General features: G+C 45.5%; 1 protein-coding gene across 1 annotated transcript in view; it reads left to right on the forward strand.

The window, feature by feature from the left end:
* The first annotated feature begins 398 nt into the window (after positions 1 to 398).
* Positions 399 to 13225, forward strand: part of ZKSCAN1 (zinc finger with KRAB and SCAN domains 1) — a 33284-nt gene continuing 20457 nt past the window's right edge. Inside the window, exon 1 of the mRNA XM_057695636.1 lies at positions 399 to 506. The gene's annotated coding sequence lies outside the window, so the exon portion shown is untranslated. The remainder of the gene's footprint in view (positions 507 to 13225) is intronic.

Below are 13225 nucleotides of genomic sequence, written 5' to 3' on the forward strand. Positions count from 1 at the left end.
GAAGGAAATCAGTTCTGCTCCCCCCGTTTCTCACAGCCCGCTTGGTTTCTGCTGCAGGGGACAGAGCCTCTCCTCCCGTGATCAGACACTGGGCAAAGCAGACCTCTCTGCATCACACGGCACGGGGAGTACTGATGGGCATCATCCCTCTGCCACCTCCCCTCTCCCCTCCACCCTGCCCTCCGCCGCAGCCACCCCCACCTCCACCCTCATCCCCTTCCTGATGCAGGCTCCCTTCCCCTGGACAGTTACAAAGATTCTTTGTAATGTGTTTACTCTGGGAGGAGTGAGAGCAGGGGCCTGGCTGTACTCAAACCACAGGGGCCCCCAGCCCTGTTTACATAAAGAGAGAAGGAGCCAAGACAGATGACCCCGTTGCCCGGAGGTCCGGATTGAAAACAGAACCCAAATCCAGAGCCCAAGGCTTGGCCTCGTCATTTCTGGGTTACATCACACAGAAGCAGCACAGAGGCGCCGCTACGCAGGAGGCCTGTTTACTCGGCTGGGTGAGAGATGTTTGCACAGGGAGGGAGGTGGCAGTGCCATCTGGCTGTTCTCTGGCTGAGCGGGGAAGGGGGCGGGGAGCCTTCACAGGTCAGGCCTCATCTCTGCTCCAGGGCCGCGGGACGGCATGCCCCTAACAACAGTCTTTCGGAGATGCTCTTTTCTTTGAGAGTGAATGTGGTGGATTTGGGGAAAATTCTCAAAACAGGGCTAGTTTTTTTCCCCTGTAATTCATACGCACGCCAAATAAGTCATCTAGGACCTCTCCCTGGTTTCATTTTGCAAAGTGGGGAGAAATGCAGTTTTCAGCACTCAAGGTGGTGATGTTTAGCACATAAGGTACAGTTGACAAAGCATTGTCATTTCCACCATTTCACATGACCCTCAAGACAGCAAGGAGGTAGGTAGCTCTGGCCAAAATCATCCCTATTTTACAGATGAGAAGTTGACACTTAAAGAGTCAAGTCACTGGCACGAAACCACTCACCCAACAGGAGGCAGAAGCCCAGTGCCTGCAGATTATATGCTTTTTCTACTCTGTCCTCTGCCTCCCACTTGGATGTAAAGCAAGGTGTGCAGAGAGCTTGTTCCAATATGTAACAGACTTCCAGGTGGCTCCTGGGAGAGACTTGCATCTCAGAGACCTAGTGGAAAGCAAAGGTGGTGTGAGCTGCAGGGCACTGTGCCTGGACCATGGGGGCTGTCCATGGGTACCACCAATGGGGCATTCCCTGGGCACCAGACAAAGCTTATGTGGACCAACTGGGTGAAACCACATGTAACATAGACACTCCTACCACCAGCAAAATCATGGCGGCAAGGGAACAGAGGACCACTGAAGCTTTCCTCCAAGTTCATTTCTCCCTGCCTCCTCTTGGGCTTGTCCCTCTGCATTCAAACCTGCGAGTTTCTACCAGAAGCCATTACCTGAGTTCCAACTACCATCCCAGCTCCTTCTTCCCAGTTCTTTATGTTCCCTTTTATAACCCCAAACACCAAGCCCATGCAATAAACATCACTCCCAGCTTCCTCCCCTTTCTCTCTCCATCTCTGTCCCTTAAGTCCAGCTCCCCTGCCCCATCCAAATCACTTTGACCGGTGAGATTGATTGGAACTTAGCTCTGCTCCCATCCTCCTTAGCCCAGCCCCAGCACCTGACTCAGCACCTGACCAGCCTCACCTCCTGAGCTTTCCCATTGCTGTCAAATCCTGTGTCCCCCCCTCCTCACCAATCCATCCTTCAGGGACCACTTTTTCTATGACAACTAATATATGACTGTGCTGTATAGCTTGCAAAGCACATTTGCATACATGCATATAGACAAACATTCATACCGATGAACATTTGAATGTTATGAGTCATTCACATTTAGAAGTTAGCTTTTCCTCTCTGCTGGATCTCTGTTCATCTTCTGCCTAAACTACTAACACTGGTTTTTGTGGGTTGGGTTGGTTTTGTTTTGTTTTTTGTCTTTGCCTTCAATGCACCTGAGCTCTCCCCACCATTATTCTTTTAACCAACCTTCATTAAGATCTTTCACTACCTTCCTGATGAATTGCTCCTTATAAGCTTTCAAGTATTCCTCTTAATGTGAAGACCTCACTTCCCTTCCTCCAAGAATTCTCATTAGTCCTCTCCTGTCCCTTTCTTCTCTCTCAACATTCAGAGCCTGTCATTGATTGTTAAAATGTGATTCCTGGAACCAGCATCTTTAAGGATCAGGTGGCGGTGAATGACAGGACACATCGTGGCCAGCCACTCGGTGCTGCCTGGGTGTGTTTGCACGTCCACACCTTGTCTCCTTATCCTACAAGCTCCTTGCAGCAGTGACAATCCTTTTCCTTTATAAACTACACAGATGTTTAGAGGAAGCTTGGGGTTAGTTCAGCTGCTCTTTGGGTTCTAGCCCAACTCATGCATCCTGTGTCCTGTGTCCTATTACCTGTAAGTTTGGCATCATACCAAAGGCAATCTGGGGGAGGCACTGTGAGAGGTGGCTCCCAGTTTGCCTGTGATTGAAACTCTGACGATCAGAGAAGTCTTAGTACCATGTCCTAAGGTCGAGTGTTAGAATTTCAGAGAGGGTCATGCAAAGCCCTGTGCCAACCCTAAATGGACCACAGTTCTAGGTAAATCCTGAGCGAGAACTTCAGGCACAGGAACAACTCAGATCCAAGGAGACCTGGTCTTTGGAACCAAACAGAAGTTTAGGTCGCAGAACTGGTGCCCAAGAGCAACCAGAGTGACACTCTGCTGAGACCTAGGGGTCAACTAGGGCTTCCCTCACATCCTTCCCTGATGTGAATGGGCCTGCAAACAAGGGGGCAGCTCACCTGTGGAAGGACCACCAGTGGTGCCAGCTGGGCAGAACTGAGCGGGACTTGACTTCCTCTTCCTTCTGGGTCACCTCATTGCAGTCCAGCCACTGTTCCTTCTCATTTCTGCACTTAAAACTTAAGACTAACTCAAAAATATATGCACCCCATGTCTATTGCAGCATTATTTACAATAGCCAAGATATAGAAACAACCTAAGTGTCCATCAATGGATGAGTGGATAAAGAAGAGGTGGGGTGTGTGTCTGTGTGCGCGCGCATGCTTGTGTGTGTGTGCTAGAATATTATTCAACCATAAAAAAGAATGAAATCTTGCCATTTGCAATAACATGGGTGGAACTTAAGGGCATTATGCTAAGTGAAATAAGTCAGACACAGAAAGACAAATACCATGTGATCTCACTTATAAGTGGAATCTTAAAAAAAAAAAAAAAAGCCAAGCTTGTAGGTACAGAGAACAGATTGGTGACTGCCAGAGGCTGGAGTGTCAGGGTTAGTGATAAAAGGAATCAAAAGGTACAAACTTCCAGTTATAAAATAAATAAGTCCTGGGGATGTAATATACAGCATGGCAACTATATTTAATAATACCATATTGCATATTTGAAAGTTGCTAAGAGAGTAGATCTGAAAAGTTCTCGTCACAAGAAGAAACAATTTTGTAACTATGTGTGGTGATGGATGTTAACCTGACTTTGTGGTGATTGTTTCATAATCTATACAAATATCAAATCATTATGTTATACACCTAAAACTAATATAAGGTCATATATCAATTATACCTCAATTTTAAAAATTTAACGGCAGAAGAAATGGTACCCCAGTCCAAAACCATGACTCTCCAAGTCTGGTATTCTGTCATTTAAGGGGAGCACAAGAGGTGTTTTTGTAATTGTGTACATTCAGCATCAAAGAACCTCAGGCTGATAGATGCATCTTGAGGGATCATACAGTCTGCCTTTTCTCAGATACAGCATTCCCAACAAGAGACTATCCACCCTCTTTTTGACCATCTTTGAAACCATAGCCCTTCCTAAGCCAGAGCTCTTTCTTCTTTCTTACAAAGATTTTTCCTATTGAGTCAGAATTGGCCTTCCTAATAATTCCTACACAGTGGTCTTTGCTTTGTCTGCTGGAATCACAAAAGAGAAATCTATTTCCTTGCTTGCATGTGAAGACAAGAGTCAGTCAGTCACTCTTAGGGGCTGAATTATGCCTCCCACCAAAAGTGCAGGTGTCAAAGTCCTAACCCCAGTACCTCAGAATGTGACTATATTTGGAGACAGGGTCTTTAAAGAGGTAGTTAAATTTAAGTGAGGTCATTGGGGTGGGCCCTAATCCAGTAGGACTGGCGTCCCTAAAAGAAGAGGAAATTAGGTCACAAACACACAGAGGGAGGACCACGTGAGGACACAGGAGAAGACGGCCATCTACAAGCCAAGGAGGGAGGCCTCAGAAGGAGCCAACCCTGCAGACACCTTGATCTTGGACGTCCAGCCTCCAGATGATAAGACAATACATTGTTGTTATGGCAGCCACGGCAGACTAACACAGGCGCCCCCCTCAGCCCCCTCTTCAGCCTAAGCAGACCCTGCTCTTCTTACTGAGCAGGGATCTCCCACTGCTCCTTCGCTGTGTTGCTACCTCTCGCCTCCCTGCACTCTGGTTAGTTCCAGTGCCCAGAGGTGAAGCCCTGCACCCAGTTGACCTGACCATTTGCAGAGGAAGACACGCCTCTCACTTCATGTTGGGACCCTGTGCTGCTGCTCATGGAGCCTAAGATCTATTTAAGTTTGATTGACTCACTCTTGGCTCATTTTGAGCTTACAGTCCGTGAAGAACCCCAGGCCTCGTTCACTAACATTACCGTCAAAAAGCCACATCTTCCACTTCCAGTCCTTCTGTACTTATGTTTTCCAGACTGATGCTCGTCTTGGATGGTGGCCACAGGGATGTTTTGTAGATTTTCTCCACCTACATGCAGGACACTTGGCCCTATTATATTTTAACTCATCCATTCCCTGTTTGTGGATTTGGCAGCGGTGGGGGGTGGGAGGCAGGGAGAGGAGGGACTGAAGTTGCTTTTCTGCCTTCAACATTCTATTTAACCCTGTTAGCTTAGGATGGTGTGCTAATCCAACTTTATGACACCACCATTCTTGAGTATGACATTGATAAAGGAGGAAACAGGTCATATAAAGCACATATAAGAAGATCCTGTTGAACAGGGAACAATAGTACAGATAGCTGTCTCTGGAGACTCCATTCAAAGTTGATGTGAATTTGTTAATAGAACTTGGGTCTGGTAATTCAACCAACTAAAAAGCCCATCCAAATCTGCCCTTACCTGCCTTCCATTTGTATAACAAGTGTTCAGTGGGGGCCACACTTCCCCAGCCGTCCCCCTGGACTAAGATCCACGAGATCACTGTCTTCTCTACAAAGCAGTATCTCCAGGCGTTTGTCCTTTGTCCTTTGCACAAGCATCTTCATTCTAGTGTGTTCCAGGATTTAATGATTAAGCCTCTTTCGCTGCAGCCGTACCACCTGTAATTTTTCAGACTTACAAGTCTTACATATAATATCCTCCTGGACTTTTACTTCTGGCCATATGGCAGATAAGATGACCAGAGAATCCCTCCCCACGGAGTATCCCGAAAAATGATGGGTTCCGTGAAAAAGGCATCATTTATTAATACTATATATGAATGAGCTGGTTGGAAAGTAATGGAATTCCTTGGAAGCCAGAAAGGACAATCCAGAGGGATAAGCACACCGGGAGAGACTTTTCCCTGAAGTGTCTCCTCATCCTGGTGTCCAGAGCATGGGTTTTAACAGCCCACACATGACAGGATGGAAGACAAAGCTGAGGGCCTGAGATCTCTGCCTAAAGCTAGGAACCTCAGAGGACAACACTCTGAAGGGTGGATAAGAATAAAATCGACATCAAAGAAGAAAATGATGGGGATGTGGCTATTTGGGCCTTGGAAGATTCCCAACCACAAGACCACCCTCCCCAAGGCCTGAAATCACGCTATCTCACTGACCCCAAAGATCTCTAGCTAAATTTGATTTTTAATGTTCCTAGTACGAGACCGAATCAAACACAGATTCTCACTATAAACCCAGGACTCTGGCCCCTGCAGAGAGAATCCTGAGGAACTCACAATGAAATACCTCTAGGGTCCCTAGTGCCTGGAATTGCCGACACCTTCGGGGAGGCACCCCATCAGTATTAACTCCACCAGCTTTTACAGCCCAGAAGTCAAACTTGAGAGCCTTCAGTTTCCGGAGTGCCCTACAGAAACTTTTATTTGTCCAGGGCAGCCTGCCAGTCTGTAAGCACAGCATCTCTTTATAATGGTAAATCATTACCCTGAGTAGTACTCTCAACTCTTACCTTGGAGTTCTTTCAGAGTGATGCCACCTGATCTCATTAGCTGAGTTTGTTTACCAACAGGTCTAGAACCTTGGGGCTACCAGCACTATTTCACATAGACCCTCTGACTATTTGTGGGACCGGCAACTTCATTTCTTAGACTCTGTCCTCAGGAAATCATCAGAGATGCCTTTGATGAGTACACACAAAATTGTTTTGGTTTTCTCATAGCACCTCTGTGGAACTGTCTTACTTGATTATTTACTTGTCTCTTTTCCCCCATATGGATGTAAGCTCCATTATTTCCTCCTCTAATTCAGATTATAAGAGTAACAATAATAATGCTAATCATAGGTAACATGCCTTGAGTATTAGCTGTGTACCAAGCCTTTTGCTATGCACTTTATACATTATTTATACATTATGTCATTTAACGCTCACAAAGACTTTATGAGGTTAGTATCATTATCACCATTGTCAATAATTATCAATAATGATCAATTATTAATTATAATTATTTTACATACAAAGGAACTGAAGGCTTAGAGAGGTTATTAAAAAGCCCCCAAACACAACCATGCAGTGGTTTACAGAAGTAAGATCTGTAGCAACTGTGCATATTTTCTTTCTTATTTGTATTATATAGTTACACATGTATTTACATATATCTATGTATTCACTAATCTGTCCTTTTTCTTCTGTTTTTCTGATTATTTTATATAAAGTGTGTTATTAATTTTACATCAGCAATGGTTAACTTACAATTTAGATTTTATGTTACAGATTATACAGGTGAGATTGGAACTGAGCCAGAAATTAACACCTAATGGCAAATATAGTGCCTGATGGGACTTTGTGGCAAAGGGCAAAAGCATTTCCTGTGTATGAGGGATCATTGCATTAACTTAAGTGAACCTGTAATGTGTTTTGTTGTTGCTGTTGTTATGTGGAAATTAAATCTAGATGAACAATGAGGATGGGTTCAGGGGACTTTGCCTGTCTGCTCTCAGCTCCCAGCTTGATTCTCTCCCTTCTGGGTTCCACTCTGTATGGAGGACGCTGGGACCGTGCAAATTACACTTTCCGGACTCCTTTGCCAGCAGGTGATTCTGGTGTCATTTCCTGTGGGGGGAGTGGCAGCAGCAACAGCTTTGGTGGTAGCAATGGCAAGCTGACCGTTGATGGTGAAGCAATGGCCCAGGGGTGCAGATCCGTACGTGCCCAGGACCTGGGACCTGGACGGAGAGCCTGCAAGGAGAGTTTGAAGGATGCTTCCTCCAAGAGATTGTGGTGGGCAGAATGATCCCCCCACCCCACCAAAAATCTATGCCCTAATCCCGAAACCTGTGAACACGCTATCTTTTGTGGTAAAAAGAACTTTGCAGGTGTGATTAAATTAAGGATCTCAAAATGGGGAGGTCCCAGTGTAATCACAAGGGTCCTCATAAGAGGGAGGCAGAAGGCTCGGAGTCCGAGAGCACAGACGTGAGGACAGAAGCAGAGGTCAGAGAGAGAGAGTCTGAAGATGCTACACTCCTGGGCTGTTTTTTGTTTTTTTAATGCTTTTTCTCCCCCCAGCCACAATGCGACATGCAGGATCTTAGTTCCCTGACCAGGGATCGAACCCATGCCCTCTGCAGTGGAAGCACAGAGTCTTAACCACTGGACCCAGGGAAGTCCCTATACTACTGATTTTGAAGATGGAGGCAGGGACCACAAAGCCAAGGAATGCAGGTGGTCTGTAGAAGATAGAGAAGACAGGAAATGGATTCTCCCCTAGAGTCTCCAGAAGGGATGCAGCCCTGCTGACACGTTTTTGTTTGTTTTGTTTTGTTTGGCTTCACTGTGAAGCTTGCATTGAAAGCACGGAGTCCTAACCACTGGACCTCCAGGGAATTCCCCTGACACCTTGATTTTAGCCCTGTAAGACCCAATTCAGACTTCTGACCTCCAGAATTGTAAGACAATTCATTTGTATTGTTCAAACCACTAAATTTGCAGTTATTTGTTACAGCAGTCATCGGAAACTAACACAGAAATCAGCCCCAGAGAAAAGGCTTCTAGAAACGACCTTTTGGGATCTGCCAGCAGGAAAATAGTGGCTGGCCGGCCAATCACCCTGTGGTGACAGCCCCCAGCACTCTGTGAAACTGCTCTATCTAGTTTGATATGTATGTGCCCTAAGGGCTGTGAGGCGGGACCGGGAGGCCGCCGGGAGCCAGCTCAAGGACTGAATCTGGGAGGCTGCATCACGCCGCGCTCGGAAGCGCAGTCCCTTCTGGTGACCAAAGCTTTGTCACCGAGCAAGGCTTGTCTGCCGGCCTCTACGGTGAGGTGGGCTCTGTCTCTGGAGGCTACTAGGATCTTCGTGCAAATAAACCTGAAGAGGATGCATTCCTCCAGTTCAAAAGGCCCAGACATGCCTCAATACTAAAGTGGATGCAGGTAAGAACCAAGGTGTCCCCTCCTCACCTCCTATACCCTTGTTATCTCACTAGCACCCGTGAGGCAAACACCACTGACCCCAGTTTGTAACTGAGGAACTATATTTGTTACAGCTGCTGTAACAAAGTACCGCATGCTGGGGGGCCTTAAACAACTGAAATTTACTGTCTCACAGTTCTGGAGGCTAGAAGTCCAAGACCAAGGTGTGGGCAGGGCTGGTTCCTCCTGAGGCCTCTCTCCTTGGCTTGCAGACAGCCGTTTCCTCCCTGTGTCTTCTCCCTGTGTCCTCACATGGTCTTCCCTTTGTGTGTCTGTGTCCCAATCCCATCTTCTTATATGAGCACCAGTCCTGTAGGATTAGGCCCACCCCATGACCTCATTTTAACTTGATCCCCTCTGTAAAGACCCTACCTCCAAACAAGATCACATTCTGAGGTACTGGGGGTTAGGACGCCAGCATACCTTTTTCGGAGGACCAAGTTAACCCATTACAGAAACAGATTCAGAGAGGTTAATTAATGTGCCCAAACTCACACTGACATGAGTCAGTATTTCCACAAAGATTTAAACCCCACTCTGACCCTAAGAATCAAGCAGATCGTACACTGTGCTGCCTTCCATATGCAGCCCCAGATGTAGCAGAAAAAAAGTCACAGCTTATGTGTTTTTGTCTTCCAAGCTGGGTTTCTTAATTTCTTATGGTTTCTGGAAATGTTTTCCCTGTCCTTGGGAAGGAGAAAGGTTTTTCTGTTCTCCACCGACCTGTCTCCACCCCTCCCCTCATCACACACTCCTAACAGGTGCTTCTCAAAGGCTCTTCTCAGTGAGACCGACATCACCACCATACAAATCAATATTTGAGTAGCACTTATCAGAGGCTTTCCCAGGTGTTTACTCATCTTGTCCTGGAGGGTGGAAAGGAGACTATGATATTATTCTCATTTTTTTAGTGATTCCGTGCAGCTGGGAGACATGAAGTGATTGGGGAAGGTCACACAAATTGGAAAGTGGTGGACTAGGACCTGGCTGAGGTCTCCTCGAATAGACCCAGGGCTTTCTCTGCTTTCCGGACAGCACATCCGAGGTTGCCTTCTGTGGCTTTCTCCCACCCCAGCTGTCCACCTTGCCTGGGAAGCACCAGCCTTCCCAAAAGCAGGGCCAGTGGGCACCTTGCAGATGCCATGAGAATTCATTCAGGATCATCACCCTTCCATGTGCTGAGGGCCACAAGAAGAGTTAAGGAATGTTGGTTCTGATTCTGGTCCGTGATGCCAGTGGTTAAAAACAACCAGCTACATCCATCACTATCCTTCACAGAGGGCCCACCCACCTCCAGGATGTATAATTTCCTCATGCAGTGCAAAGAAAAAGACTGTTTTTTGAAAGGGAAGGAATTGCAACAGTGCTTCCATATTGTTGGTGGAGGATCAACATTCATTTCACAGGCAGATGGCTCTTTGTTTAGGAAAAACCCTTGAGGGGATTTGTTTAAGAAAAGGGAGGCCCCTTGGCCACAGGCTCTTTAGAGGAGAGGTAGCACATGGCCACCTACACTCACAGGGGCATATGTGTGTGCGTGCCCTGTGCAAGTGCGCCCCTCATTTGTTTGCTGAGTACTATGTAAAAGCTTCACCTAAAATCCCATTTCTCTTTTCTCCTTGGAGGAATTAGCTATTGCTTGGCAGCAATAGCCTGAAGGGTGCCTGGCTCCCTCGGCCAGGGCCGGCCTGTTGCTCAACAGATGGGCGGCAACCCACAGTCCCACTTCAAGCTCACATAGCAATTAAATTTATCCCAACCATTGGCTTCCTGGCCCCAGTGGGCACTTGGGGGTGGGGCAGATGGACTTACATAAAGAGAAATCCACATTGAATAGAATAAAAGCTCCAAGAGACTGTTAAGATCCTAGAAGAAAGAAGATGTGAGGGAGGATCTGGAGAAAGCAGAGGCCTTCAATGGGGGCTAAGCATCAGAGAGCTTGGCAGGTATAAATTCCCACTGGTTGAGGTGGCTGCAGATGTTGAATACTCACCTTGAGTTTGATTCCGGTCTGCATGTTATCATCTTCCTCATTGATTCAGAAACTGAGCATTAAATCTACTGTTCCAGCAATATTGTGCTATGGACCTTTCGTAAGTCCAGAAACTGAAGTGGCTGTTCCAAGCCAGGGAGGGGACTCAGAGTCAACAGCAGAGGGCAGAGGTACTTAGGGGCAGCAGGAGGAGAAGCTGACCTTGTCACAGCTGACCTTGGAGCAGGCTTGAGACAACCCCTTTTTCTACTACCAGAGAGTAACCCTTGGGAGAGGGGGGCCCCACAGAATCCTTAATTCTGCCCTTGGAAACCCGCAATCAGGCCAAAGTGTTTTTATGTGGGTCTGGATATACGCATCATTTCACTTGTGTTTTGGTGACCCATGCATTGACCTAATATCCCCACCAGACTGCAAACTTCTTGAAGACCAATGCTATGTCACTTTTGTATCCTCCAAAATCAAGCATAACCCCTGATACATATTATATGATCAATGGTTATGAATAAATAAGTTCTGCCATAACTCTGATGTGACCCAATAAATTAAGCAAGGTCAATGGAAGGACATTTTGCCACCCTTCTGGTGTAAGTAGCTTTGCTGTAGGACAAAGATAAGAATTAAACCTCTTTGTGGAAGAAGAATGGTTACATATGTATATATTTATTGAAGTATATAGTTGATGTACAATATTATATATTACAGTGAATAGTATAGTGAGTCAATTTTTATAGGTTATACTCCATTTATAGTTATGATAAAATATTGGCTATATCCCCTGTGTTGTACAATATGTCCTTGTAGCTTATTTTATACGTAATAGTTTGTACCTCTTACTCCCCACCCCTATATTCCCCCCCCACCCCCGCACTGGTAATCACTAGTTTGTTCTCTGTGTCTGTGAGTTTGTTTCTTTTTTGTTACATTCACTAGTTTGTTGTATTTTTTAGATTCCACGTACAATTGATATCATACAGTATTTGTCTTTCTCAGAATGTCCTACTTATTTTACTTAGCATAATACTCTCCAAGTCCATTCACGTGGTTGTAGATGGGAAAATTTCATTCTTTCTTATGGTTGAGTAAGTAGTATTCAATTGTGTGTGTGTGTATGTGTTTGTGTGTGTGTGTGTGTGTGTGTGTGTGTGTGTGTGTATTCCCTAGCGGTCTGGTGGGTAGGACTCCGCGCTTTCACTTCCAAGGGCCCAGGTTCAGTCCCTGGTCAGGGAACTGAGATCCCACAAGCCATGTGACAGGGCCAAAAAACCAAACAAAATGTATATATATATCTATAGATGTATATATACATACAACTAGATAGATAGATAGATTTCTTAACCTAGCAAAACTTTCAAAGTATTCGGCATGTCTAGAAATACGGGAATTATTAAATAATTAATGGTACAACTGCTTGATGGAATGCTATATAGCTATTAAAATAATTATCCATTCTGTGTAGCAAAATCTTAAATGTTAATGATGTGATATTAAGCTTTTTTAAGTAGCATACATGATTTCACATCAACCACACCAGGCTCTTCTAGGTGGCAAGGAACAAAGTGAGATTTTGTTGGCAAAGGATTTATTGTAAGGACACACAGGGAAGTAGGGAGACAGGGTACAAGAGCAGCTGCAGCAAAGTCAAGCAATGCAGAGAATAAAACTTTGGGGCCTGAATGTTACTCAGGCTGTCACCACCTTATGCTGTGGGTTCTCAGTACTAGGTGGCTGGGCTCCCTTCTGTGAGCTCTGCCATATGGTGCATCAGCCCCTTTTGGTCTTTGTTTCTGTAGCTCAGTTGGTCTTTCTCTACTGAAGCCTCTACTTACCCGTGACACCCACGGCTTTGTGGCTTGTCACCTAATGCCTTCTGCTGGCTGATTTCTGCTTGGCCCCAGTTTTCTGTGTGCCTCACATTTAAACTCCCTAAGAAAGGAGATCTAGCTGCTTTAGTTCCTTACTGCTGCATTCGTCAGTGCTCTCAGACCAGACCACCTCCATAATTCCACTGGTCAGCATATAAGCTGTGCTTCCATCAAGTGCCCAAACCTGTTCCCATCAGCTCTGGTTCAAAAAGTGGCCATACAGTAGGATGTGGCAGGTACTTCAAGCATACCAGCCACCTATCCAATACAATCATAGTTTTGAACCATGTTTAAAACAAATAAAAACATATACATATGAAAACAGATAGGAAAGGGATACATTAAAGCCATCATAGTTGGGTAGGATGGAGGGATTATAGATGATTGTTTTTCTCCATTTTGCAATTTTCATTTAATGATAATGTAGTTGCCTTTTAGTTTTTAAATATTTTAAAAAAAGTAATCTCCTCCAAGCCACAGGAGTCATGCAACCAAGCTACTAAGTTCAATCTCTCCCCCAAACTTGCCTTGAAATATACAGCAAAGTCACAATCATTAAAGCCTGTGGTCACCCTTGCTCAGCAGGTGGAGTATTATTTCTGCCTTATCTTGCCAAGTGAAGGCCATAATTGTTGCAGGTTGCAAAAGCACCTTGAAGGCAAAA

Source organism: Hippopotamus amphibius, chromosome 9, assembly GCF_030028045.1.
Source record: "Hippopotamus amphibius kiboko isolate mHipAmp2 chromosome 9, mHipAmp2.hap2, whole genome shotgun sequence".
NCBI classification, from domain to species: Eukaryota; Metazoa; Chordata; class Mammalia; order Artiodactyla; family Hippopotamidae; genus Hippopotamus; species Hippopotamus amphibius.